The 24741-nt window shown below is 34.4% G+C and overlaps 1 pseudogene; it reads right to left on the reverse strand.

The window, feature by feature from the left end:
* LOC126022174 (SHC-transforming protein 1-like) overlaps positions 1–24741 on the reverse strand; it is a 175127-nt pseudogene that overhangs the window by 127895 nt on the left and 22491 nt on the right.

Raw genomic sequence — 24741 nt, forward strand, 5'->3', positions numbered from 1 at the left:
GTGATGGAATGTTTTATGCATAAAATTCTGCTATTGATAGTAATGTAAATTATGGTTCTTAAAATAAAATTCATTTTTAAAATAATTAAGCTGAAGATTCATGCCTCTCTTTGTATATATAGACTTTTGATTTCCCCCTCTATTTATTGGTCATCAGATGTGCTTTCTAACTTCTGCATTTAACTTTTATTCTTTTCCCCTAAAACAATATGATTATCTTTAAGGAAAAATAATTTATTATTTCCTCCACTAGTAGAAGCAAAATTGCTAGTTCTTTACTGTCTCTTTGATAGGTTTGATTACACACAAACTATGCCTCATCTTTTGTGAGGCATGCTTATCTATAGACATAAAGAATGGATTAGTCTGTGTGCAGCAGAAAAGACAAAGATAACACTATTCTCAAATTCAAAGATCTTTAAAAGCTTATAAAGAACTAAGAATGGGTAAATGGATATGAAGTCTGTCTATATACAAGTTGAACATGGGAATAGTAATCAGGCAAGTGATGTTAAATAGGCAATGATGCATTCAAAATATGATTACTATAATAGTTGAGAAAAATGAAAGCAGATTTCTCTATGTAGTGATAGGAATTTTGATTGAATACAATATCTCCACAGCTTGCAGAGAAAATGGCATGACTGCATCAAAAGGAACAGGTCTTTTCTGGGGAGAAATAGCATCAGAAATAGCAGGCAGACAGCACAAAACAAAAGGACATTTTGGTCAGAGTAAAAGTTTACATGGGGCAGAAGAATAAGAGCAATATAGAGAGGTGACTTGAAATTTGTTAGTAGAGGAATATATTTAATCTATTACTAATCAAATAATTTTTCTCGAGGAGTTTTTGAAGCAGGTAAACATGTGAGATAAAGAAGGAAAGACCAGAAGGGATCAGTCAAGATGTAAAAAAAAGGGTTAAGAATTTAAAAGATGGGTAAGAAAATAGATAAAAAAAAAATAAGACATGTCAAACTTTTGATTTATGTTATCTCATTTATATACTAAAAGGCATGTAAAAGTACCAGATATTAGTCTTAGTGATGAAATCTTATCTGTGAAGTTCTGTTCTATGAAGTGTAATGGAACTCATATTATACAAACTCTCCCAAAGAACTGCTGTGGTGTGCGTGTATCTGTAGCAGTTAGGAGTAAAATCTTTTGAATACAAACAATGTAAATTTGCTATTGTTTGAGTCAGTCACCAGTGTCTCACAGACATCGCCTGAATTCAAGATATATCATTTTCTCTAATATGTTTTTACTAGCTATGTGTTGCAGCAAAAATTTCTAAGTCAAATTTTGTTCCTACGTGGATCTTGTTATGTAATATATGTCCTGATGAGTTTACCAGTTGTATTAAAAGGGGGAAAGGTTCATTACTTCCTTAGTCAGAGAAAAATAAAAGAGGAGACAATTGTCTCTTACTGGACCCAACATAAAAATTCCTCCCATATTCTTTGCGAGATTTTCTACTGTTCTGCTTACTTTTGTCTAATTTTGTCTTCTATGTGACTTTACCTTGAGTTGGGGTTTAGGGAGGGTCTAAGAACTGACGGCTTGGGACTAGAGTGATAGCATAGCAGAGAAGGCATTTCTCTTGCATACAACTTTCTCAGGTTCAATCCACTACATTCCTTATGGTCCCCCTAGCCTGACAGGAGAAATTTCTGAGTGTAGAGCCCAGAGCAACCCCTGAGCACCACTAAGTGAGGTCCAAAAACAGCAACAAAAAGAACTCATGACTGGACAAAAAGAAACTATTATATATATATATGTATGCATAAATATATATGTATGTATAGTTATATATACAGTTATATATAGTTATATATAAATATTTAATTGTATAAAATGTGTATGTTATATAATTATACATAAACTATGATGTGTGTATATATATATTCAATGTCATACTACTTGATCCTGAGAAAAGATTAAATTATCCAATTTGCCTCTATGTAGGTGAACTTGAAGAGTAGCATGCTGAATAAAGTCAGTATGGAAACTGAGATGGAACATCAGAGGTCACATATCCAGGATGATCTGTCTCATATGTGGGGCAGAAAGCAACATAATAAAGGAATTACAAATGGTCAAAGGAAACAGAACCTGGAAAGTGACCTACAGTACTGAGATTACCATGAGAGGGGGACTATGGAGATGGGGGTTAAATAGAGGAAGGGACAATCAGTGACAAAAAGAGGCAGATATTCTGGTACTAAATATGGTGTTGGAACATTCTCTGCATAAAACCTTATCACAAGCAGTTTCACAAATTATGGTGTTTAAAATAAAATGTGAATGTTTAATATTTGCAGTTAAGGGGCCGGGCGGTGGCGCTAAAGGTAAGGTGCCTGCCTTGCCAGCGCTAGCCTTGGACGGACCATGGTTCGATCCCCCGGCGTCCCATATGGTCCCCCAAGCCAGGAGCAACTTCTGAGCACATAGCCAGGAGTAACCCCTGAGCGTTACCGGGTGTGACCCAAAAAAAAAAAATATTTGCAGTTAAGTTGAAAAAGCAGAACACCTAACTTGTATACTAATTATTACTTTTTGTTTATATACTTTTATATAGCAGAATACCTCTAAGGTGACTTATAAGAGCAATGAACATTTTATTAGCTTACATTATTTCTTCAAGTAATATAGTTTGGAATAGATAGAATGAATTGTTCTAGGAGATTCTCAGGAGGCGATAGCCAAGATGCTGTCCAGGGCAACAATAACCTGAATGCTAGACTAAGCTGAAAGATCTGATTTCAATCTATCATGTTTTTATGTCAGTCGTTTGGAGCTGGCTGTTAGTAGGGAACTTTTTTAAAGTTGTTGTCTTCTTGACCTAATGACTGACTCAAACCAGAATGAATGACTCAAATAATCCAGTTTCTAGAATTTGGTTTTGTAAGCTCCAAATCATAATTCCTACCATATTATGTTGGTTACAAAGGTTATACCTATTCAGCATGAAAACTATAGAAGTACAAGAATAGCAAGGGGCAAGGATCATAAGAATCATTTTAGAGAAATGTCTAAAGGAGTTAAGTCATAAAAAGGTGCTCTAGAAAAATATTAAGTTCTTTAATTAAATTGCTATAGAAATAAAAGTGGTACTAATAAACATGTAACAGGTTAGTGCATTTCAAATAGACCTTATTTCTATTCAGAAATAAACGTTTAAGAAAGAAAAATTTAAATAATATAATCCTATCTAAAGCCTGGCATTAATTTTGAACTTTGTTATTTATTTTAGATGCATTTTAAGCAGATTTACTTTTGCCGAGACTGCAATAGAAATTCTATTACAAATCCACATTATTAAGCTTTAGACTTAATTTTCAGCTCTATATAGATTAGAGTCTGAGAGAAACTTTGCCACTAGAGCTTATATCAAATGATGCAGCTTAATGCACTTAATGCATTAATCCAGCTTAATGCACAGTTGAGAAATGAGTAAGAAATGTTTAGGAAAGTCAGAGACTCAAGATAGTAAGAAAAGAAGTGTATGGGGACAAGAATTGCCGTCTGAAGCATGGATGATCCTCAGAGGTCCAGTGCTAGAGTAGCCCTACAATGGGCTATTTTGGGGATAGAAGAAAAGACTAGGGTATAAAAGGTGAAAATCTGTTAGTCTTCCATTTAAAAGCAAAAATTACATCTGTCTACCAAAAGACATGTTCTATTTTGTTGTTTTTCGTTTGGGGGCCACTACCAGCGGTATTCATGAGTTCTGTGCTCAGGAACTATTCCTGACAGGCTTGGGGGATCAAATGGGATACCAGGGATTGAACCCAGGTTGGCCACATGCAAGACAACTGCCTTCCTGTTGTGCTAACGCTTTGGGTCCCCCAAAGGACATTCTCTTCAAAAGAGGAAATAAGTTATGTGTTGGTAGGGAGGCTCAGAGGATTAAATATTGGCTTTCTGTGTGCAAGCCAGTGGAAATTTTCTTGTCTCTTCATTTGTTCTGATGAGCAAGCAGAAAATTCTTCTTCCGGGTTTAGACTATCTCTTCCAAGAGGCTTGGAATAATAAATAAAAATAAAATAAAAATAAAAATAAATAATAAATAATAAAACATAATAGCATTCTTAGGAACAGATATGTCAAACAAACAGACAAGCAAAAAGCATACTTTTTTTTAATGAAAAATGTGTTTTAAATACAAACTTCCAGTAATCTATTCTTTCTAATGAAATTCTATCTTTGACAATGGCTCAAAATAATAACTAACTAAACTCTTTAAGGAACAAACTTTCCTGAGCAAATATTAGCTAACTTAACAAACAGTAGCTTAATGTCCTCCAAGATTATAGATTTTGGAATTATCAGTTAAAGACTTTATGTACATATTTTCAATATGTTCAAGTTAATAAAAGAAGATATAGAAAGTAACATTTTTATAAAACTATCAAATTGCTCAGAATGATTTGGGAAGTAGTTATAATTAGCACTACGCTACCAATATTGATTAGAAAAAAATTCAAAAATAAAACCAATTTTAAGGAGAAAAATAAAAATTCAGTATTTCAAAGTGAACAGCAAACTTATATCAATTTAAAAAAGTACTAATGGCGGTGGTGGTGTTTTGGCCATAACAATAACTACAGTTCAGGCCTGTCTTCATGGCATTAGGCTTTGTTGGGATATATTGGAATGATATAGTAATCCTAGATGACATAGATTTCAAGCTTAAAAGGTTATAAGAGAGAGGGTCACTTCTTAATAATCAAGGAATATGTTCATCAGGAAAAACTCACACTCCTAAACATATATGCACCCAATGAGGGGCCAGCAAACTACTTAAAACAACTGCTAATAGACTTGAAGAAAGACATTAATAACAACACAAAAGGAGTTGGAAACTTCAGTACCACTCTGTCACCTCTTGATAGGTCAACCAAGCTAAAACTCAACAAGGATATACTGTCTTTGAAGTAAGAAATGGAAAAGCAGATAGATAGGGCTTTTTTCATCCCCCAAAAGGCCAATGCACATGGGACAATTTCCAAAATAGAATTCTCCACATGCTAGGTCACAAAACATACCTCCATAAAATCAAGAGGATAGAAATTGTAGCAACTATCTTCTCACATCATAATCTATGAAAACAGAAGTGAATTGCAAACAGAAATAGAGAAAGAACTTTAACACCTGGAAATTAAACTTTAACACCTGGAGATTGAACAACCAGTGAGTCTTAGAGGAAATCAAAAGATTCCTGGGAACAAACAATAATGAAGACATGAATATCAGAATTTGTAGGATACAGCAAAAGATAAAAATTAATAACTTTGCAGGCATTCGTCAGAAAAGAAAAAAGGGCCTACCTGAATAACTTAATGGCACGGCTTAAGAAATTAGAAAATAACTAACAAATGAGTCAAAAGCAGGAGAAAGGAAATAAAACTTAGAGCAGAAATTAATGATGGACACCACAAAACAATTCAAAAGATCAATGAAAGTAAGAGTTTATTCTATGAAAAAATAAATGATTGATAAATTAGTGGCAGTACTCACAAACAGAGAAAATTTTAATAAACCGTCATAAATGTAAGTGGAAAGTCACAACATATACTACAGAAGTTCAAAGGGTAATCAGAGACTACTTTGAGAATCTTTATGCCATAAAACAAGAGAACCTAGAAGAAAAAGGTAAATTCTTGGACTCCTATAAACTCCCAAGTTTGAATCAAGATAATTTGGAATATTTGAACAAACCTATCACTATTAAGGAAATTGAACTGATAATCAAAAGGCTTCCCCAAAAATAAAAGTCCAGGCCCAGATGGAGTCACTAGTGAGTTTTTTCAAACCTTTAAAGAGTACCTACTATCTTTACAGGCTCTTCAAGGAAATTGAAGAAACAAAAACACTTTCAAATAGTTTTATAAAGCTAAAAGCACTCTTATATAAAAAGCAGACAGAGACTCAATTTAAAAAAGAGAATTCACTAAGATATCCTTAGTAAGCAGAGATGAAAAGATCCTCAACAAAATATTAGCAAGTAGAATTCAATAATTCACCAAGGTCATACACCACGAACAAGTAGGATTCATCACATGGATGGCAGGATTATTTAACATACACAAGTCAATCAATATAGCAGTAAAAGAAAAAAAATCATCTGATCATAACAATAGAAGCAGAGAAAGCATACGACAAGGCCTAGCATCCATTCATGATAAAAAAAAAAAAACCTCTCAACAAGGGGCTTGAATAATAGTATGGCTATAGTAATAGTAGGGCTTTTGCCTTGCATGAGGCAACACAGATTTAAACCCTAACATCAGAAATTTTCCTCAATATAGTAAAAGCCATTTACCATAAGCCCATTCTACTCAATGGGAAATAATTAAAAATCTTTCCTCTGAGATCTGGCACAAAACAGGTTACCCCTCTTGCCACTTCTTCAACATAGTAATGGAAGTACTTGCCATAGTAATTAGACCAGAAAAATATATCAAGGCCATCCAAAATAGGAAAAGAAGTCAAGCTCTTACTTGACATGATACTATATTTAGAAAAAAATCTAAAGATTCTACAAAGATGCTTCTAGAAACAACAAATTTGTTAGTAAAGTAGCAGACTACAAAATTAATAAGCACAAATACATGACTCTTCTATGTACAAATAATTAAAGAGAATAAATAGATATTACAAAAGCAACTCCATTCCCAATTGTGCCTCAGAAAATCAAGAACTTCTAAATTAACTAAAGAGGTGAAAGACCTATACAAAGAAAACTACAGAACACTGCTTCAATAATTCAAAGAAGATACAAGAAAATGGGAAAATGTACTCTGCTCATGGATTTGGAGGATTAACTCATTAAAATGGAAATATTTACCAAGGCATTTTACAGATTTAATGCAACCCCTCTAAGAATATAGCATTTGTATTTCCCTTATCTCATTTAGGATAATGTCCTTGAAGTCCATGCATGTTGTGACAAGAGGCAAATTTTTTTCTACTGTAAGATAGTATTCCATTGTACATAAATATATATTTTCATTATATATAAATACACCTTCTCATGACATTTGTAGTTTATCTTCTGATGAACAATTATGATGCTTCCATGTTGGCTTTTGTAGGGATATGGTACTATAGTCCAGACATACATAGCCTGTATAAGACCCAAGACTGAATATACACACAGTACTCTATTATGTTTCTATCATAATGTTAACTTTTCTGGTTTTTAATAGGCATTTAGAAATGAGGCTCTTTGAAAATGGTTTACTTATTGTGCTCATTGAGGTCATACCCCTTTGTTGTGTTTACAGACACCTGACTACAGCATGTTCAGAAATCACAGACAAAAGAAGTGCTTTTGGTAACTTGTAACCACATGTTTCTAAATCAAATTTTCAATGCTATTGCTCTATTTCTCCAGGTCTTAGATTCAAAAATTGAAACTATCTTAATGTGTTTGTTGCATAATGAAAAAGAAATAGTTTTCAACTGTATGAAATATGTTATAATAAACTTAAACAAATGGTGGTTTCAAACACAAATAGCACATGGCACCAATAACTTAATCTTGCAGCTGGAGAGACAGAATGGGCAAATATGACCCCCCCAAAACAAATATAAAAACAGTCTCACATAGCAAAATATGTATATATATAAAATCATATTTAAAGATATTATACTTAAAATAACTGATTTTCCTATGGAATAAATATTAATTTGTGAAATAATTTTATTGAAAGAAATTCACAAAATCTAGGAAAGGAATGGAAATATAAATGTACAAATATGTGTGGATATGTGTATATATACACACATATAAATGGAGAGAGTGAGATAGAGGAAAAAACTTGACAGAGATAAGATAGGGATAAGCTTGTACAAATAAGCCTGCTATAAAATAGCTTTATTTAAAGAACTTTGTTTAGATAAATATGAGGGGAGCAAAAGAGAGATAGAACACTACTCAATCAAGTAAGAACATTGTCTTCTTCAGACAAAAAAATGAGGATACAAACCTCAAATTGATGTGTGCCTATCGCCAGGATGGAGAAAGGGCCATTACTATAATTCTTAAAGAAAAGGAAGATATATAATCCTTAAAAGAAAATTCAATTTTCGGCTATATGGATGAATCTGGAGAGTATCATGCTGAGTGATATAAATTAGAAGAGAGACAGATATAGAATGATACCTCTCATTTGTGGAATATAAAAAAAAAAAAAACATAGAAAGAGAATAACAAGTCCCCAAAAGCAACAGAGACTGAGAATTGATCTACAAAACTAATTTTACCATGGTGGGGATGGGCAAAATGCATAAAGTGAATAGGAGAGAGAGCTAATTCTGTTGGAAGGTGTGCTGTTGGAACATTATATATGTGAAACCCTCACATTTGCATTATTTGTTTAGATTAGAAAATTACATACACATCTATAAAAATAATTTTATCATTTATTATTTTAAAAAAGTTTGCAACTATATTTGTAAAGACAGCTGATTTCCAAATAATTTATTTACTTTAAATTGTGTTTTAAATTATTTCAATCACATTAAAATACAGTCAGAACATTAAATGCTCATGAAATAGTAAGTTTATTGAAATATATTAATTTTATTGATTGCATATAGATTTATATCTCTGAGTTTAAACTTTATATTATAAGATAAACTACCTTCCAAGCTTATTTCTAGTCGCTTCACTTCATTAAAATCTTAAACTCATTTCTAACTTGAGGAAGTAAACACTGACATTATATGGAACAAATGACTAAGAAAAATCAAAGGTACTCATAAAAAATAATCAGGTAAATTTCTTGCATTATAGAAAAGTCAAATTATATTATAAAGTTAAACTGTTTAAACAAGGTATTATGAATGAAGGAATAATTACATTGATAAAAGACCTGAAACTTGAGCCTGGGAACAAAACCAGATAAATATGAATCTGAAATTGTTGGCATCTGGTATTTCAAATGAGAGAGAAGGAATGACTATTTAAAATATGATCGTGGTAAATGGTGATAAGTAGAAGGAAGATAAATTTGGATCTAAGTGTTATACACAAAATTTAATTCCAGTTTTTCCAAAACATAAACATGAAAAATAAGTTTTTAAATCTTTTAGAAGAAACCATATGAGAATAGTAGATCAGTTTCTGGCATTCTTAAATAATTTAGGAGAACATACTTATCACTTTTTGGTAGGGATATAAAATAAAATATAAAATGCAAAATAAATGCAAACCACAAAAGCAGAGTTAATACATGGAGAACTTTAGTTGCTCTGGTGCCGTTGTAAGGACATGTAATTGAAAGATAAACATATAGTTGGTAAGGAATGTCTGCAACAATAAATAATGAACAATTGAGCTGTATTCGGAATATACAAAATATTTCTGATGTGGTAAAATGCTTAGATAAACTCACCATTAGAGACCAGTGACCATAAGAAGATTTGATTAAGTTGAAACATATGTAAGTTATATAAATGTATATTATACATATTATAAGAATATGATTTATGGTAAAGAAAATATATTAAAATAAACATCATCATATGAAATACCATGAGCTAGATAAAAATATAAAATACATAAAACACCAAATTTGGGCAAGTAGGTTAGAAAAAGGTAATCTAAAGTAGTGTTTCTCGATCTTTTTTCTGATTTTTTGAACCTTATTTCCTTCCTTTTGCCCTTCTCTCATACTGGTTGGTACCCAATCTCATTCTGTAGCCCCTCATTTAAGTGATTTTAATCTGTTACCCCCTGAATTATTCTTGGGTCCCATATATGACCACATGTCCCTCAGTTGAGAAATGTTGGTCTAAAGCATTCTTAAGTCTCTTATGCCAATAATACATTTCTATTTATATATACCAGAGAAACCCAAGAAAATCTATCTGATGAGACATGGTTTAGGATATTCATTAAACAGTTTTTACTCATAGGTGAAAGTAATTCTATTTCACATACAGTATAGTTCTACATATGTTTATTTATAAATATACAATAATACTTTAAAATATGAGGTAGAGGTATTATTCTAAGAAATCATAGCTCGATAAAGTCTAATTTGTTTTTAATTGCTCTGTGACTGAAAAGAATTATATTATTATTCAAGGTGTAGCATATTTTCCAAAATATTTACATAAATTACAGATTCAGCATATAACCAGAATTAAATTTTCATCTTCTCATGATCTCTTCCTCAGCTCCCAGTCTCCCAGTAAGGTATCAATTCATTAATTTTCAGTTTTTAACAGTGTATTTGTATGCATGTCCAACCAAAGATATCACTGCCTAAATCAACAGATTTCTACTTCATTACTCAGGGTGAAAATGACATCTGTGTTCAGTTTTATCAACATGTTCTGAATTCTTTTAATCAAATCAAGGGGGAAAACCAAAACTTAAGTAAGTCCCAAATTATACTATTTGCCAGAAAGTGAACTTATTGAAAAGAAGTAGATGAACGCAGAGATATTTTTCTCTTAAATATCTCTCAGGATCAAGGCTAGTAAATGGTAAAATTGGGCACCCATGTCATTCAGGTTGAATATTTAGGTTCTTTTCTCTGTATCAGGGCACTGAACCCAACTGCTTTTTTTGTGTGTGTTTTTTTTGTTGTTGTTGTTGTTTTTTTTTATTGAATCACTATGAGAGACAGTTACAAAGTTGATGATGGTTGATTTTAGTTATACAATGTTCTAACATCCATCGCAGTATATCTCAGTTTATACTATCTTCCACCAGTTTCCCCCAATTTCCCTATAGCCTCCATCCCTTAGTGTTGTTTTGTTTTGTTTTGTTTTTTGCCTAAGGGTCTAGTAGTTACATTCAAGGTTCAGAGTATAAGGTGCAGCTTGACTCCTATAGTGCTTGGGATTACTCAGTTTACCCCAGTGAAGTTTGAGGTTCCCAGAATCCCACAGAGAGTACGAGGGACACTCTAGAACTGCACCCACGGATTCTCAGGAGACCATGTGGTGCCAGGGATTGAACCATGACTGACCACATGCCAGGCACATACCTAACCCCATGTTATCTCTTTGGACCCCAGACAACTTTTAATGGAAAAAACATTGAAGCATTGCTTCTTTCCATCATCCAATATTTTGTGGTGTGGGTTTTGTTCTTGTTTATAACTCCTTATGAGTGCTCAAGGGTACCCTCATGAGGTACATAATAAGCATAATCACAGCACAAGTTTGACATTATTGAAATTCCGCACAAGAACAACACATTCCCTTCAATTGTTATTTTTGATGACTACTTAGTGAACAAGAACATCTCATTGAAAATAAATGTCAGTCCCGTTAAGATATAATTATTCTTTTCTGCCCTTAGAAAGAACAAAAATCTCTAGTCAAGTGTAAGCTTAATGTTAGCATCAGAAGTTTAAAAAAAAAAAAGCACAGAATTATAGGAGCCCTTGTTTTCACAAAGCTAAATCACAACAAATTAAAAACATAGGCGTCTTATAATACACAGCTTCTTCCTAAATTGAAGTTGAAGACAAAGGGGCTGCCTACACAATCTAGTACTATTTCAGCCCTAAGTAATTTCCAGGCTCTGTTCAGCTTCTGAGTTTTGCCACTTATGAGGCAGGCATGTATGAATGGGTTTACCTCCACCTCTGTACCAGCTAACTCTGATAAGAACAAAGCAGCATTTGGCTTTATCTGCAGTCTATTCATAATCTTATAAAACCAACATTACCCCCATATTTATTTACCCTACTTCTACGCCAACAGAATAGTAGACAGACCACACCATGTAAATCAGACTAGTTCTCTCACAGAAGGAATCTTATTTGTTAGTAACAATAACATTTTATTTACTAGATGACTAAATAGTCTTTCTGTGGAAGAATTCATATTTTGATTGTCTTGGTTTACGCTCATGGCCACCTTTGCGTGCATCAACACCTACATTCCATTTATTGGTTTCCTTATTCATATTCATACACAGTATTTTTATTAAAATCAATTGTAGAAATTTCTGTAAAAACTTAAAAGCAAATGTAGATGGTTTCTAGCAAGCATTATCTATACCTCATCAATGGGTTGAGATATATAGGTAGTGTACCAAGAAGTTCTAATTTTTTTGTTTGCATTTCAACTAAACTTCTACAGATATTTGTGGAACAGACATGTAGAAAGCAGAAAGTATACTATTTGGAGGAATGAGAGAATCAGGATTACAAGTAGGAAGGAATTAGTATCTCTTCTGTTGAGTGAAAAAGTCAGTTCAGGTTCTAAATTGGAAAAACTACTTTGCAAACTGAAAGTTAAACAATTGACTACTGAATAAATGAGAAATAGTCTCTCTGGAATCCAGACTGCACTATTTGTAGCAAATTTTCATTTTTACAGCTGGACAACAAAGCCAACGTAATCACATTATATCCAAAGTTGAACTGTTGAGTCACAAAATTACTAATAAATCACTTTAAAAGTGATTTCTTCTTCCTGATCAATGATATTCTTTGTTCTACTTTTATCATACTGCCTCTGAACCAAAAGTTTGGAAAAAAAAAACACTCTCCAATTGACCATATTTCTATATATCACTCATACTAAGGATAGCTTTTGATTCTCTAGCAGTTTTGCAGAAATATCTGCTACAGGCCTGTAAGACACCTCTAATTAGTATTTTCACTAAAATACACCCCCCAAAATTTTTATATGACATATACAGCTACAATAAATTAAAAAAAGAAGAAAATTATTTCAGAGATTCTGATGTGTTCCTGTTAGTCTTTGGTGTTTGAGTGTTATTCTGACTTCTATCTTTTTTTTGGTGGGGGGGGCACACCCGGTGATGCTCAGGAGTTACTCCTGGCTATGTAATCAGAAATTGCTCCTTGGTTGGGGGACCATATGGAACACCAAGGATCAGATCGAGGTCCATCCTAGGTCAGCTACGTGCAAGGCAAACACCCTACCGCTGTGCCACCACTCTGGTCCCTCTGACTGCTATCTTAACAAAAATTCCACAATCCCTTTGGATCAACCTTTGAATGCCACTCTTTTTTGTTAATTTATTTTTTTATTTTGGGCCACACCTGGGGTTATTCCTGGCTATGCACTCAGAAATTGCTCCTGGCTTGGGGAACCATATGGGACACTGGGGGATGGGACCTTGATCAGTCTGGGTCAGTCACATGCAAGGTAAACACGCTACCACTGCTCCATCGCTCTGCCCCTTGAATGCCACTCTTACATACTTAAGAATTTTATCCAATTTTAAGAATATTTTTGAGAAAAATTCTAGTAAGAACAAATATCTTCATTTAGAAAAATATTTGTGAGCCTTCTAAATACAAAGCTTGGCTAAACAGGCAGGAGCAGAGACCAGGAGCTGCAATGACAGTGGGCAGATTTGGGAATCAAAAGGGCTATTTTGAACTCAAGTTAATCACTGAGAGAAAAGTATGGATACACTGATACACTCCTTGATTGCACATTTGTTCTAATTAAAGAGTCCCAGAAAAACATTAAAAACACCAACATACTGTAAGGTCACAATGGGAAGGCAACTAGTGAACAAAGATGGTGGTTTTGAGGCAAGAACTACATCAGCCACTTATATAGCCTCTCTGATAAGGACTTTAGAGAGGAAATGTGAAAGATGCTCAAAAAAACTCAAGGAAACCATGGAACTGATGGCCAATAAGATTCAAGAGAATATGAGAGTAGAAATGTGAAAATTATAAAAAAAAATGATGGAAATAAAAATCTTCGTAGACAAAATAAAAAAAACTCACTGGAAGGCCTCCTCAGTAGAATAACAGCTGCTGAGAACAGAATCAGTGAGCTGAGAGATGAGCTTACCTTCTACAACAGAAGAAGCTGGAAAAGGGCCTTAAAATAAATGAACAAAAGATGGGGGGAAAATCTTTAAAATAAGTGAACAGATCCTGGGGCTTCCTTGTGGTTGTCTGATGCAGCCAGGTGTGTTCTCCTGCATGCAGCTACTGGGCCCAGTCCAGACACGAACCCAGCTGTCAGAGTTGCACAATCCATAGCCAAGGAAGCAATATGTGGAGACCTGACTGAGTAGGATGACAGACTTTGGAACTGGGGAACTAGAAGGTGAAATTCTGGAGCTGGACAATGGCAATGTTATTCATTTTGTATTAGTCTTTTCAATATGAAGAAGCATAGCATGACTGACATATAGCAAGTATATATAATAAGTACTTGTGAGGCTGGTGAAGTATTTCCAGTTGCTCCTTACTAAGAAAAGCTAGAAGATTTTTGTTTTGCTGCTTTGAGTCCTTTAAATACCAGAAAGATTTTACCTGGAACAAAAGGAGAACTTAATAGTGAAAGGAGAAAAAAAGGAAAATAAAAGTGTTTTTTTCTTTACACTGTGTTAATTAAGAAGCCTTACAGGATCCAGAGTGTTTGAATTTTAGAAATTACTGGTCCAATAAAAAGCTGCTGCCTCACTTCCTCCCTGCCTGCCCTTCTGCTTTCCTGCTTGAGGCAGCCAAGATGATGACAGAGATCATAATGTCTTCAGGACCACAACATGTAGTGAAAACCATACTAGATTGTGTGGCAATGAGGAAACAGCACAAGACAACACCTTGCATAGAAAATGAAGATGGCAGCTCTGATGACCTGAAAAGTACCAACCACCTAGTTAGCCCCTCAGATAAGGAGTTTAGAGTAGAAATAAGGAGGATGTTAGGAGAACTCAAAGAAAGCATAGATGGGGCTGAACATACCACAAAGATAGAAATTAGAAAACTCCAAACTGAAATAACAAGACTGAAAAACTTGGTCGATGAAATGAAAACCTCAATGGAAAGCCTCTCCAACAGAGTAACAGCAGCTGAGGACAGAAGTAGTGAGCTGGAAGATAAGATTCAGAACAGCTCCATATAGCAGAAGAGATTGGAAAAGAACCTTAAAGCAAATGATCAGACAATGGAAAAAATCCTCAAAGAATGTGAACAGGTGAAAATAAAAGTCTTTGATAAATTCAACAGTAATAGCATAAGAATAATTATTGGAGTCCCAGAGACCCAGGAAGAAAATCCCAAGGAAGAATCAACAGTCAAGGACAACATTGCAGAGAAACTCCCAGAGCTAAAGACTGCATGAAACCAAATCCTGCTTCCCAAAGAATACCAGCTAATGGGCAGGAGAAATAGCATGGAGGTAAGGCATTTGCCTTGCATGCAGAAGGACGGTCGTTCAAATCCCAGTATCTCATATGGTCCCCCAGCCTGCCAGGAGCAATTTCTGAGCATAGAGCCAGGAGTAGCCTCTAAGCACTGCTGGGTGTGGCCTAAAAACCAAAAAAAAAAAAAAAAAAAAAAAAAGAATACCAACTAAAAGAGTCCTGAAGAAAAGCACTCCAAGACACATCCTAGTCACAATAACAAATCCCACAATTAGAGATAGAATACTGAAAACAGCAAGATCAAAAAGGGAAAATACATTCAAAGGAGCATTCATTTTATTGTGTTTTGTCACTATGTCCCACACTGCCTTCTGGACTTGACGTTTTCTTGTGACAGGTCTGCTGTAAATCTTAAAGATGCTCCTTTGAATGTAATTTCTCTTTTTAAAACCTTTAAAAAGGACCTGTTGCCAATCTTTTTCAGGCTCTTCCAGAAAATTGAAAAATAGAAACACTACCAAATAGTTTCTATTCAGAAGCTAATAGCCCTGTAGTATAAAAATCTGATAGAGAGGCCCAAGAGAGATAGCACAGTGGTAGGGCATTTGTCTTGCACACAGATGATCCAGGATAGATGATGGTTCGAATCCCAGCATTCTATATTGTCCACGGAGTCTGCCAGGAGCAATTTCTGAGCACAGAGCCAAGAGTAACCATTGAGTGCCACCGGATGTGACCCAAACACATACCAAAAACAAACAAACAAAAAAGGCAGATAGAGGCACCACACAAATAAAGAGAGTTACAGGTTGATATCCTTGATGAACATAGAAGCAAAAATCCTCAACAAAATGCTAGAAAATAGAACTCAACAACTCAGCAAGGTTATATACTATGACCAATAAGATTCATTTCAGAGATGCAAGGAAGTTTAATATACACAATCCAATCAATATATCATATCAATAAAAGAAAAAACAAAAATCATATGATTGTATCAATAGATGCAGAGAAAGCATTTGCTGTGGTCTAGCACCTGTTCATGATATAAACTCTCAATAAGATTTGAATTAAGAACTTTCCTCATATAGTCAAAACCATTTGTCACATCCTATGGCAAACATTATACTCAATGGAAGAAAAACTTTTAGAAAAATCTTTCTTCTAAGATCTGGCACAAGCCAAAGTTGCCCAATTTCATCACTTCTAATCAATATGTACTAAGGTACTTTCTATAAAAATTAGACAAGAAAAATATATCAAGGACATCAAGATAGGAGAAAACAAAGAAGTTAGTCTCTCACTGCTTGCAGATGACATGATACTATACCCAGAAAGCCCTAAAATACAAAAAAAAAACTTCTAGAAACAAATTTGTATAGTAATGTGGCAGGCTACAAAATTAATATTTAAAAATTTATGATTTTTCTATTTATAAGTAATTAAGGAGAAGAAAAAGTTATTAAAATAGTTACCATTCACAGTTGTGTCTCAGAAAATCAAGTACCTTAGAGTCAAATAAAGAACTAAAAGTTCTAAATATCTACACAAAGAAAATTACAAAATACTGATTCAAGAAATCAATGACACAAGGAAATGGAAACATATAAGCTGTTCATAGATTAGGAGGATAAACAACATTAAAATAGCAATAATATCCAATGTATTGTAAAGATTGAATGTGATCACTATAAGGACACCCCTGATACCTTTCAAATAAGTGAACCAAACATTCCTGAAATTCACATGGAACAATAAATCTCCACAAATAGCTAAATTAATCCTTCAAAAAAAGAATATGGGAGGCATGACTTTCCCCAATTTTAAACTGTACTATAACGCATTAGTCATTAAAACAGCATGATACTGAAATAATGACAGACCTCCAGATCAAACAATATTCTTAAATATTCTGAGACTACCCTCAAGTATATGATTAATTAATCCTTGTTGAGGGGCAAGAAATGCAACATGGATCAAGAAAAGCCTTTTCAACAAATGGATTTGGCAAAGTGGTGAACTACATGCAAAAATGTGAATTCAGACCTCTAGAGGAAAATGTAGGCAGAACACTCTATGACACTGAAGCTAAAAGCCTCTTCAAGGAAAAAACACTATTCACCAACCAATTGGAACAAAGATAAATAAATAGGACTATATTAAAATAAATGAGAAGATTTGCATATCAAAGAAAATAGTCATTAGCATATAAAGACTACCTACAGAATTAAGAAACTACTTACCCTATATCAAACTGATAAAGGGTTAAAAATCTAAGACATACAAAGCACTGGTAGACATAGCAAGTAAAATGTACCTCATACCATCCAGAAAATAAGAGTCTCAATTAGAAGACATTTCCTAAAAGAAGAAATACAGATGGCCAAAAGTCACATAAAAATGTTCCATATCACTAATCAGGGAGATGCAAATCAAACAATGAAATATCATCTCACATCACAAAAACTGGCATACATCACAAAGAAAAAGAACAACCAGTACTTGTGTGGTTATGGGGAGAAAGGGACTTTCACTGAAATGGGAATGCCAACTGGTCCACCCTTTTTGTAAAACAATATGAATATTTCTCAAAAAAATCTAAAAATTGAGTTTCCATATTATTCAGAAATACTACTCCCAGGAATGCCAAAACACATTACAGAAAAACCTCCTGCATTCCTATGTTCATTGCAGCACTATTTACAATAGCCAGCATCTGGAAACAACCCAAATGCTTGAGAAAAGATAAGTGGGTAAAAAACCATAGTACATCTATACAATGGAATAATATGCAGCTGCTATGAAAAATGAATTAATGAAATTTGTTTATACATGGATGATATGGAAAATATTATGCTCAATGAAAAGAGTCAGAGAATTGGATAGACAGAATAATTTCACTCATATAAGGAAAAATATTGAAATAATATCTAGAGACAATTGAGATGAGGCCATTAGGACCAGTTCATCATAAAAATCTTGCCACAAGTAGTCGAGCAGTACATTTATAGTAGAGAAGGTACTACTATGACAATGATATCTGGAACTGATCACTCTGGATGAGAACTCATACTAAATAGAGATAAAGTGATATTCACTGTACTCCTTCATTAACAACAGTGCACACTACCATTCCTAAAAGGGAAAAAAAAGAGGAAGATATAGAGAAATAGAGAATTCCTGACCCAGACAAAGGCAAGGGGCAAAGGGGAAGAAAACTAGGGCACTGGTAACAGGAAATGTGCAAAGCTAAAGAGTGGTATATCTTGTAAGATTGAAATCCAATCACCAACCACTTTGCAATCATGATGTTTAAATAAAAGTAAAATAAATAAGAACCTTGCTCGTTTCACCTTTGCCTAACCTTCAGTTCCTTTTCCTCCATCCCCAGCCATTATCCATAAACAATAGCAAATAATGATTGATTTAAAAGATAATGACTTGGTGCACCATAGACTCTTTTTACAGATAACAGTATTTAGACTTGTATCTTTGATATCTCTGGCAGAATGCATTTTCATAACAACATGGATTGTGCTAGATTTCTAGTTGGCAAATCTTTCTGATATATCCTGTACTACATATATACATATACATATATATACATTGCTTGCTGATAAAAACCATTCTTTGCTTGATTTTGCTAATGCCAGTGATATATGTTAAATTTAGAAGGCAAATAATCTGCAACAGTCAGAAAACAAAAGTATCTTCCTGGCATTAGCATATATTATGAGTTCTTTGCCATTGTACACATGTGGTTTTGAACTGGCTTCGATCATTCTCTATAACTTACCTGACTTAATGCTGTCAAAGATGAAATTGCTGTTGTCATCTTAATTAAAATTTTAGAGTTGTTCCAGTTTCTCAATCCAAACTTCTTGATTGAAATAGCAAATAAGACCTAGATATAAAAATCTGAAAATATGCTTCTTCTTTGCTTTGCAACCTAGAGGAATTCGCCCAACCTTGTCAGAGTTTTTGTTTTTGTTGTTGTTGTTCATTAGAAACAAGTAAAGAAGGATGTCAGATGGCCTCTGAGATCCAGAGAAGTCCTAGCATTTTATGTTTCCATATTCTAAATTTCAGTCCTTCACATCCTGGACAACAGTTAACAGTTTGAGACAATTAAAATATCCCTAAAACCTACTTGTCAACAAAAGAGTCTGGCTTTATTTTAGATCTTACTTGAAGCACTTTGGAAAACTTGAAAGACACTTTATCTGGTAGAGAGGTACTTATACAAAAGAGAAAACCAAATATTGGAGTAGAATTATTTTATTTCTCTAATTTTTATAGTTTTTCTTTTAATCTTTTAAAGTAAATGCAATGTTTTTGTTTCCAAAAACTTCATCAAGATGATTATAAGCTCAAATGTCAGATGAATATTGTTTGAAACTAAGTTGTACCTAGATATCTAGTGCCAAACAAAAAAAAGTATAGCACTATAGGAAATCCCTAGAATAAGTAATAAAAATTGTTAAATAGTATTCTAGATCATAAATCACCATCCAGTATTTTGTGCTCTGATGAAATTTTGTTACCACTGGTCATTTTTAAAAAAAGTTTGTGTTTAAAGATTATTTTTCTGCTTGATCACAGTAGAATGCTTTATCGATTTGCTAGCTGAGAAGAGGCAGAGAAAAAAATCCTGTTAAAAGAGTCACTGTGGAAAAATACTAGTTCTCAGCCAAATTTATGAAGAACATCATCTAACAGCTTGAAAGTATTGCTTTAATCAAATGAAGAATATTTCTTTAATTTTAATTCAAGTAGTGTTCTAAGGGAATGCAGCCTAGAGAGCAGAGTAAAAGGGTGCCCTGAGAACCTTGCCTCTGGTATAGTCCAAGTAATGTTCCAACCTGATATACTGTACCCCCTGAAAATGTGGAAAGGCTTTCAACAGATTTGTCAGCATGGAGTTTTTGCTTGAGTTTATTTTCCTGTTGTGGAGCTAAGGAATCAAACCCAGGACCTCACACATGCAAGACAGTATTTAGTTATATCTCCTGCCCCATAGATAGTTTTAAAGTAAACCATCTCCAAATCTTCATCTTACTTATATTTTTGTTTAGAGCTGATCTCTAAAAAATACTTCTCTGATATATAAACCATTGGATTATTCTCCTCTGCCCCCAACTGCATTTTCATAATTGTTCGTTTTCTGCTTTATAAAAAGTCACATTAATCTTTCATAATACTAATACATGATTTTGTTCCATAAAACTAAAGGGTCACCAAGAAAAACAAATGTTACTATTGAGTAAAGAAAAGATGTTGAATATCAAGAAGCATATTTTTAAGTCAATAGCAGCTTATTTCTCAGCAAGAAATAAGAAAATACTAATCAAATGGTGAGCTGATAGATTCTTTAAAGGTTTTTCCAATAAACAACAATAAATGCTTTGAACTTGAACAGGTGCTTTCCCAAGAAAGACACAAGAATAACCTATAGGTATATAGAAAAGTGTTCATTATCATTCATGATTATGGAAATACAAATCAAAACAACAAGGAGATATCAAATCTCATGCCAGTGAGAACAGCACATATCAGAAAGTCTGGAAATAGTAGCCGGAGAGATAGCACAGCGGTAGGGCGTTTTCCTTGCTCACAGCCAACCCAGAACTGATGGTAGTTTGAATCCTGGCATCCCATATGATCCCCCCCATGCCAGGCACGATTTCTGAGTGTAGAGTCAGGAGTAATTCCTGAGCACTACCGGGTGTGACCCCAAAATACAAAAATATAAAAAAAAAATAAAGTCTGAAAATAGTCAAAGTTGACAGGATTATAATGAAAAAGGAAACTTCATTTACTGTTGATAGAAATGCTGTCTGGTCATGTCTCTATGAAAAGCAACATAGAAATCAACCATAACACTGGGAAGAGAACTACCATATGACCCAACAATACCACTTCTTGGCATCTGTAAACAAAATACAAAAACACTGATTTGCAAAAGCACAGCCACACTTAGTACAATAGCCAGGATATGGAAACAACCCAAGTGTCCAACTCTGGATGAATGAATTAAGAAGTTGTGGTATATATGCACAGTAGAGTACAGTGAAGCTCTAGGAAGAACAAAATCATGCAATTTGTAGCAACATAGATGTAATTACAGAATATCATACTGAGTAAAGTCAGTCAGAAAGAGAGGGACACAGAATTGTTTCTTACATGTGGAAGTTAGAGATACATAGCAAAGTAGCAACAAAAGGCCAACAAAAGGTAACACAATGGGAAAACTGATCCACATATTTGATTTTCTAGAGAAGAGAGAGGTGGGTATACTAGTGATGGGTATGGTGTTGGAATTAAGTGCATGAGAAACCAAAATTAACACTAATATAAAACATAGAATCTCAGTCAATTCAAATAATAAAATAATTTTAAAAGATAAAATATATAGTTTTTTCTAGCACTGGAATATAATAAAAGCAGTTAAGATTGAATTTGTTTTTATTTCTTTTTTATATATAATGTTTTTTATTTAAACACCTTGATTAACACATTGATTAAACACATGATTGTGTTTGGGTTTCAGTCATGTAAAGAACACCACCCATCACCAGTGCAACATTCCCATCACCAATGTCCCAAGTCTCCCTCCTACCCACCCGACCCCCCCCCCCGTACTCTAAACAGGCTCTCCATTTCCCTCATACATTCTCATTATAAGGAAAGTTCAAAATGTAGTTATTTCTCTAACTAAACTCATCACTCTTTGTGGTGAGCTTCCTGAGGTGAGCTGGAACTTCCAGCTCTTTTCTCTTTTGTGTCTGAAAATTATTATTGCAAGAATGTCTTTCATTTTTTTTAAAACCCATAGATGAGTGAGACCATTCTGCGTTTTTTTCTCTCTCTCTCTGACTTATTTCACTCAGCATAATAGATTCCGTGTACATCATGTATAGGAAAATTTCATGACTTCATCTCTCCTGACAGCTGCATAATATTCCATTGTGTATATGTACCACAGTTTCCGTCTGTTGAAGGGCATCTTGGTTGTTTCCAGAGTCTTGCTATGGTAAATAGTGCTGCAATGAATATAGGTGTAAGGAAGGGGTTTTTGTATTGAATTTTTGTGTTCCTAGGGTATATTCCTAGGAGTGGTATAGCTGGATCGTATGGGAGCTCGATTTCCAGTTTTTGGAGGAATCTCCATATTGCTTTCCATAAAGGTTGAACTAGACGGCATTCCCACCAGCAGTGGATAAGAGTTCCTTTCTCTCCACATCCCCGCCAACACTGTTTATTCTCATTCTTTGTGATGTGTGGGGTGTGAGGTGGTATCTCATCATTGTTTTGATTTGCATCTCCCTGATGATTAGTGATGTGGAGCACTTTTTCATGTGTCTTTTGGCCATTTGTATTTCTTCTTTGTCAAAGTGTCTGTTCATTTCTTCTCCCCATTTTTTGATGGGATTAGATGATTTTTTTTCTTGTAAAGTTCTGTCAATGCCTTCTATATTTTGGAGATTAGACCCTTATCTGATGGGTATTGGGTGAATAGTTTCTCCCACTTAGTGAGTGGCTCTTGTATCCTGGGCACTATTTCCTTTGAGGTGCAGAAGCTTCTCAGCTTAATATATTCCCATCTGTTAATCTCTGCTTTCATTTGCTTGGAGAGTGCAGTTTCCTCCTTGAAGATGCCTGTAATGTCCTGGAGTGTTTTGCCTATGTGCTGTTTTATATATCTTATGGTTTTGGGGCTGATATCGAGGTCTTTAATCTATTTGGATTTTACCTTCATACATGATGTTAGCTGGGTGTCTAAGTTCAATTTTTTGCAAGTGGCTATCAAATTGTGCCAACACAACTTGTTGAAGAGGCTTTCCCTGCTCCATTTAGGATTTCCTGCTCCTTTATCAAAAATTAGGTGATTGTATGTCTGGGGAACATTTTCTGAGTATTCAAGCCTATTCTACTGATCTGAGGGCCTGCCCTTATTCCAATACCATGCTGTTTTGATAACTATTGCTTTGTAGTACAGTTTAAATTTGGGGAAAGTAATTCCTCCTATATTCTTTTTCCCAATGATTGCTTTAGCTATTCGAGGGTGTTTATTGTTCCAAATGAATTTCAAAAGTGCCTGATCCACTTCTTTGAAGAATGTCATGGGTATCTTTAGAGGGATAGCATTAAATTTGTATAATGCCTTGGGGAGTATTGCCATTTTGATGATGTTAATCCTGCCAATCCATGAGCAGGGGATGCGTTTCCATTTCCGTGTGTCCTCTCTTATTTCTTGGAGCAGAATTTTCTTTGTATAGGTCCTTCACATTTTTAGTCAAGTTGATTCAAAGATATTTGAGTTTGTGTGGCACTATTGTGAATGGGGTTGTTTTCTTAATGTCCATTTCATCCTTATTACTATTGGTGTATAGAAAGGCCATTGATTTTTGTGTGTTAATTTTGTAGCCTGCCACCTTGCTATATGAGTCTATTGTTTCTAGAAGCTTTTTGGTAGAGTCTTTAGGGTTTTCTAAGTAGAGTATCATGTCATCTGCAAACAGTGAGAGCTTGACTTCTTCCTTTCCTATCTGGATTCCCTTGATATTTTTTTCTTGCTAATCGCTATAGCAAGTATTTCCAGTGCTATGTTGAATAGGAGTGGTGAGAGAGGACAGCCTTGTCTTGTGCCAGAATTTAGAGGGAAGGCTTTTAGTTTTTCTCCATTGAGGATAATATTTGCCACTGGCTTGTGGTAGATGGCCTTAACTATATTGAGAAAGGTTCCTTCCATTCCCATCTTGCTGAGAGTTTTGATCAATAATGGGTGTTGGACCTTATCAAATGCTTTCTCTGCATCTATTGATATGATTATGTGGTTTTTATTTTTCTTGTTATTGATGTTGTGTATTATGTTGATAGATTTACGGATGTTAAACCATCATCAGCTTTGTTATTTCCTTCTGTCTTCCTATTTTTGAGTCCTTTTGTTGAGCACTTTCTAGTTCTATTAGCTGTGTCATTAAGCTACTCAAGTAAGCTCCTTCTTCCTTCCTGATGTGTGCTTGCAAAGCTATAAATTTTCCTCTCAGTACTGCTTTTGCTGTGTCCCATAAGTTCTGATAGTTTGTGTCTTTATTGTCATTTGTTTCCAGGAACCTTTTGATTTCCTCCTTGATCTCATCTCGAACCCACTGGTTATTGAGTATGAGGCTGTTTAACTTCCAGGTGTTAAAGTTTTTCTTCTGAGTCCCTTTGGAATTCACAAATAATTTCAGAGCCTTGTGGTCAGCGAAGGTAGTTTGCAAAATTTCTATCCTCTTGATATTATGGAGGTATGTTTTATGTGCCAGCATGTAGTCTATTCTGGAGAATGTCCCGTGTACTTTGGAGAAGAATGTGTATCCAGGTTTCTGAGGATGGAGTGTCCTGTATATATCCACTAGGCCTCTTTCTTCCATTTCTCTCCTCAGGTCTAGTATATTCTTGTTGGGTTTCAGTCTGGTTGACCTATCCAGTGTTGACAAAGCCGTGTTAAGGTCCCCCACAATTATTGTATTGTTATTGATATTATTTTTCAGATTTGTCAACAGTTGTATTAAATACTTTACTGGCCCCTCATTTGGTGCATATATGTTTAGGAGAGTTATTTATTTCTGCTC

Source organism: Suncus etruscus, chromosome 11 (genome assembly GCF_024139225.1).
Source record: "Suncus etruscus isolate mSunEtr1 chromosome 11, mSunEtr1.pri.cur, whole genome shotgun sequence".
NCBI classification, from domain to species: Eukaryota; Metazoa; Chordata; class Mammalia; order Eulipotyphla; family Soricidae; genus Suncus; species Suncus etruscus.